Source organism: Haemaphysalis longicornis, unplaced genomic scaffold (genome assembly GCF_048455015.1).
Source record: "Haemaphysalis longicornis isolate Haplotype H1 unplaced genomic scaffold, Haemaphysalis longicornis Haplotype H1 scaffold_4, whole genome shotgun sequence".
Classification (NCBI taxonomy): Eukaryota; Metazoa; Arthropoda; class Arachnida; order Ixodida; family Ixodidae; genus Haemaphysalis; species Haemaphysalis longicornis.
The window spans coordinates 106151094-106157093 of record NW_027526361.1 but is presented as its reverse complement, the minus strand read 5'-3'; the positions used below and the strand labels follow the sequence as shown (position 1 = coordinate 106157093).

General features: G+C 46.2%; 1 pseudogene across 1 annotated transcript in view; it reads right to left on the bottom strand.

The window, feature by feature from the left end:
* LOC144179911 (uncharacterized) overlaps positions 1-6000 on the bottom strand; it is a 119484-nt pseudogene that overhangs the window by 100680 nt on the left and 12804 nt on the right. The gene's annotated exons all lie outside the window — the stretch shown is intronic.

Sequence of the window (6000 nt, the reverse complement as noted above, 5' to 3'; positions counted from 1 at the left end):
ACCTTCAAAATGTACTGTAATGTCCTACCACACAACGTACGCAGATTAGACGACATTTGGGGCTCAAAGCAACCCAAAAAATACCCCGCTTTAGCCTTACGAGAACATACTTTCTCTCCTGTAACCATTTTGCCCCCAACCTTATTCAACACTCAGTCCCAAGGGCATTGTTTATCCTTGCACCAGCACTATTGACGGCGATCCCGCCATTTCATGCGCTCAAAATTCGCTCTTCCACAGTATTCGCTTCTTTTGAAAACAAGTGTTCAAAATACATTGCCTTCGTCAAGGGTAGTTGTTTTACAATTCAGCGTTAGAAGGAATTCCTGATGCTTTTGGACCCTCATCCATGCCCACAATGATCGTGCCCATGATCGCTCCATTCGCTTTTAGGGTCATTTTTAGTCAGGACAGCTGATTGTGAAAGCGTGCCGGCTTAGACTGCAGGCAATAAAGCAGGTGGTGAGACCGCCGCAGAACGCATCTTTTGGTGTACGGAAAGCGAAAACTAAACGTAGACACCACACTTAATTAAATTACCCACGCCGACATATGACAACCTGCTGGCGTTTGATTAACAACGTATTAAGGTTAAGGCGAACTCCTAAGCTATAACTGGTCACTATGCGAAGATGTGGAAATGCGTTCCGCATTTTATGAACAAACAACTCACAAGTCGAGTCAGAGTAACCACCCGAAGTGACGGGAGGGGGATTGTCATATTTCCCGGGAATAGCGTGCACACAGCTCCTTATCCAGTGTTTTTCACTCCTTTAGACAACAAAATATCGCTCGCCTGCTTTTTCTTTTTGTTGATAAATTGCGTTTAAAATAACTAGGAAGGAGCGCACTAACCGACGAAGTGCTCTTGCACCACTTATGTTACCTTTTCTTTTTATGCCTTTAGTTAACGCCGGTTCAAAGTAGCACGCCCTGCCATTAGTGGTCATGGTACTTTTCTTTGGAGGTACTTTTTTTCGTCAAGCGTTTCTCCCTTTCTCTTGTTCGTGACCTCAAAAAATGAACTACAGTTTTTTTGCGGCCTTTTATGAACTGCCATGCACCATTCCGTAAATTAAGAGGGGTTGCCTAGAATTTCGTGAGAGCTGCAGACGACGTTCGTTTAACTATCGACGCCTGTGATGACCACCGGAAGTTAGCCTGGGACTGGAGAACAGAATAAGCGCAGCAAGTGAGCCTCTGCAGTCACCACTTATTGTAATGCACACGGTCATCCGCAGAGAACGTTAGAGGGACCCATTTTCGCCCGACGCGTTTACGACGGTCTCAGTGCTTTCTATCGCCGCACATGGTCGCGTGTCATAAAAAGAGAATTCAATGCCTCTTCTTCCTACCCTCCGTCTTTTCTTAATGCGAAATTGTAGGCGAATGACGCCGTAGTCCGCTAGTGGGCTTGACGAGGCCACTGAGCTCCCTTTGTTTCCTAATAAAATATTTCTCTTAAACGTTTGTTCTTCTTACTAGCGAATGTTACGACAATGACGACGGTGATTAAGGATATGCTTGCGATCTTCATGCTGCTTCGCAGCTTGTTTCCATTTTTTTGTTTAAGGAAAACTTACGAAACCCTATAGCGGGAATAAAATAAATAAATAAATTAGAGCCGATCCACTCAATGTGAAAGCTTTTGGAAGTGCAGAGTGGTGATTCGCCATAGGAGCTGTGGCGCCGTTAACCGCTCATTGGTGCCACCAGTCACAATCTTCGCCTTCCTGTGTCCCCCCTCTCTTGATGAATTGAACAGAGGTTTGTCTGCAGCAACTCAAATTTCCCGCCTCCGCAGTGCCCACGCGCCCCCTGCCTGGAACAGCGCGTGTGTGTTCGTTGTGTTCTTTTTGTGCTTGCTTCCATCTCGTTCGTGCGGGAACCTTACTGCGCAGTTTGGAACGCGGCGTTTTTGGCGGCCACTTTTTTTCTCTTACTATCGTAAAAACCAACCCAACAGGCATTCCTTACTAATGGACGCGGGGGGGGTGCCGGTTATATACACAGATCTTGCCTCAAGTGTACCTCTAGTTTTCTTTGTGGTAAACAATGGGAAGATGTATGACAAGCGCCAGCGCTCAGGAGTTTCGAATAGTTATTACTATATAAACCGCCTGTTTTCCAAAGCTTCTGTTTGGGCCCGTCACGCCACTACACCGTCGGGCTCTGTTTGTGTCCGTTACGTCGCTAGGCCACCTGACTGCGGCGGTGGCTAGACAGCGTGACAGCGAACAAGCTGCGATGACAAGGTAGAACCCTAAAGTGCTCTGCACTTAAAAATTAAGGCGACTGCACTCAACCTGAAAGCTGTCGGAAGTGCAGAACTGTGATTCGCCATAGGGGCTGCGGGGCCGCTAACCGTTCATTGCTACACCCCTCACGCTCTTAGCCTCCCTGTCTCACTCCTATCTTGATGAGTTGAACGGAGGTTTTTCCAGTGCAATTCAATTTTCCCGATTTCGCATTGTTTGAGCGCTCTCTGCCTGGAACAGCACGAGCGAGAGTTCTGTTCTTTGTGTTCTTGCTTTCATCTCGCATGCGCTGGAGCCTCGCTGCGCCATTCGGAACGTGTTCTTTTTTAAAGACGATACTCTTTCTTGGGCTACGTAAACCGAGAAATTTTGGTCTGTCTGTATGACTGTATGTCTGTATGTCTGTCTGTCTGTCCGTCTGTCTGTCTGTGACTCGATTCAGCCACCCGGCCAAAGCAAAACAATGCCTGCGCAGTAGTCTTATACAGTCACAGCTAAAACTACCTGTCTATGTCCGGTGTAATGTTCATATTTGTCAACATTGTTGAAGAAGAACAAGACATTACGCAAATATGAGACAACAAATCAATACAGAAGTGATATTTGCAGTGTTCCTTTATAAAAAATCAAACATTCTTGACTTTTGCGAAATTAAATACTTCATGAATTGCAGAAAAAGAATTCCCTCCGCCGTCGCCTGCTGTCGCCCGTGCCACTATAGCTTCTGGCGCCATTTTAAGAAATCAACCGGCAACAGTTACGCAAGGTTCCACTAGATAGGTTCCATGTTCTGCTTGCAACGCACGTGGAGTAGGGAAACGCGGCTCTATAAACGTTGAAGTAGGGCGCCTCGATTCACGCGCGTCTTCGCCGTACGGCAGCGTTGGCATCGAGACACCCGGTTTGGAGCAGAGGAACGCGGCAAGTTTAAAATGATTTAAGCGAACCTTGGGCGTCTTTACCTTGGAAGGAGCGCGACGCAAGAGGAACAACATGAGAGGTGAGCGGGAAAGCGAAAGGAGGAATTTACTTCGCAAAAGCCGATAAAGACTGTCGTCTTTTGACGGCATTTGCAACGAAAGGACCAGATACGCGGCAAATTTTTTGTTGTTGTTGCTCCTCGGCCACGTTTCTTTTTTGCTTCCTATCGTAAACACCAACCCAACGAGTATTCTTAACCAAATAAACGTGGGGACGTCCGGCAAAGTACAGATATTTTGCCTCAATTGTGCCTACGGTATTATTCGCGCTAAGAAACAGGGACATGTATGACCAGTGCCCGCGGTTCCAGGAGTTGCGAACAGTTCTGCTCATATAATGATCTTGTTCAAGTATCCTCATTAACTTTTGACCGGCAGGCTGAATCGAGAAACAAGCGCGTGTCTTTTCAGAGCCTCTTCTTTGGGTGCGTGATGCCGCGTGATCGCGGTGGCTAGTAGGCGGGACAGCGGACCAGCTACGATGACAACCAGGGCCCCTAAAGGGCTCTGCACTTAATTTGCACACGACAAACATGGCAGTTGTCGAGACAGCACCAGCAAACAGAGCACGTGCTAACAGTAGTACAACAGCGCAAGCGCGGAGCGGGGAAAAGCAGTGAGAGCGCAACTTGGAACGATATTTGGATGGCTCTGCTCATTGAGGCATATGCAGGCTTGATAAGCAGCGGGTCACTTTGTTGTCCTTTGGTGCCAGCATTTGCGGCCGCGTTACACTCGCTTGAGGAGGATGAAAAGATTGGAGCATTTGTATGTGCCAATGGTAGGAGAAACAGCGCCCTGCGAACTAGTACTTTTTACGCCACACACCGTCCTATTTGCCGGTACAGGCATTCAAAAAGGACTTTTGCGGCCCATCGCTACCATCGGTAGCTACCTAAAAATGGCCACTGCGTCAAAGTAATAGCCTCCCTTCTTGCTCGGTTCGTTTTACTCAATGCTATGCTCAAAGAGGCCTCGTCGGCAACTTTAGAGAGAACGAAAATTTCTTTTTTTTTTGTAAATGGTTGGCTGTTATGTCATGGCGTCGTTTTGATATCTTCTTTATTCTCTTACAGCAGCTCACTTTTCTCACTATGCTGCTACTCCAATGTTCTGCGTTATCGAGAATCGCTTTGTGTGAAAGTCGTGGTTTTGTCGCGGGCCCTTCAGCGCAGTTCCAATAGATTGCAACCGCAGTTAACTACTAGTATATTTGGTTGCTGTATTTAGAAGCCGCACGTGTTTACAAGATTTCGTAACTTTATCTGCAATGGCCGCGGCTACTACGCTGCGGCCCAAGAGACATAAATTAAAGAACACTTAATTTGCCTCCAACGTTAAATTTAACATTGAAAAATCGCAAACAAATTTGTTAAATTAAAAACAAAGGCCAACAACACGACATTGTGAACGACTAAACACATATTTACGCCCCACACCCTGAATACACCTTCGCACTATTACATTCTGCGAGGCCGTTTCTAAGCGCGAAATCATTAGCGGGTTACCAATTAAAAAATTCCGGGCCAGCTCCTTTATCATAAAACATGGGGAGGGGCGATTAATGCGGTGTATACGTGTAATTAAAGATTGTAAGTAAGCCTCTCACTTTCCACACGGCGCGCGCTGATTAGGCGCCGTAGAAGCGCCGCTCGGAGGAGTGATTGCACGCGTGTGAGGCGGTGCTGCCCTCTCTTGCGTTGAATCCAATATAAGCAAATAAAGGAGCGACAAACTGGCCGTAGGTTGTCTCCGTGTCACACGCCACAGTATGAAAGAAGTACGCTTTACAGTAGATAACCTGGCGTTTGAAACCAATTACGATATGGAATTTAACAAATTTCTGTTAATAATGCGATGAAATTCTCATTAGACCTGTATTTTAAATTAGGTTAAACCTATTTTGAACCGGTTTTATCCGTTCTACACTTGTTTTTTGACCGTAGTATGGATTTATTTGCCGTGAAGACCTAAGACGACGACAAGAGACGCCGACAGCTCGAGCCCCTAAGGTGCTTTGCTCCTAATTCCATGTCTGGCTGCACCTCTCTAGATATGATATAAGCCTTAACGCTTGTAAACATTTAGGTGATGACAGGGGGGAAACTGCTCGATAACTGCGTCACATCACATGCATGAAAACAAAAAAATTCGCACCAGCATATTTCGTGCCATTTCGGAGTTTTGTGCCGCTTTTACGGATGCTGGATTCCGGCAATTTTTTTCTTGTTTCCTACTGGCTCAGTACATATAGCAAAATAGGTATTGTTTAACGAGTTTAACAGTGGTTGCGGTTTATCGAAAAATTTGAATTTCTCCCTTCCGACTGTAAACGTTGAAAGTGGAACGCTCGAAACGCACATTTGGCGTACTATAGCACATATAGTATCTGGGCCCAACTTAAAACTCTTAAAAATGACTTAGGTGCCTCCGGGTCATTTCGTTTGTTTTTGCAGAAAGAGATATGCCAGGTATGGCGTAAGGTGTTTAGCAATCCGTGTGACAGTTAACTGTATTTGCAAGGCCGCTCGCCCTTTGCCCGGCGTCCGCCAATCACGCCAGGTGAGTACATTGACCTAAATGTGGGCGTGGACTAATCATAGCTGAAGTTCGGGATACTCCCCCTAAAAACCTGCAAAACCACGTAGGAGTCAGTTAAAACTTCGATGCCGGTCATTCGTTACTCTGCTAAATAGAGAGCGTTATCGCGATCTTAAAGCGAAACTGAAAACTGACCGTGCGTAACGATGTCATAGCCGATC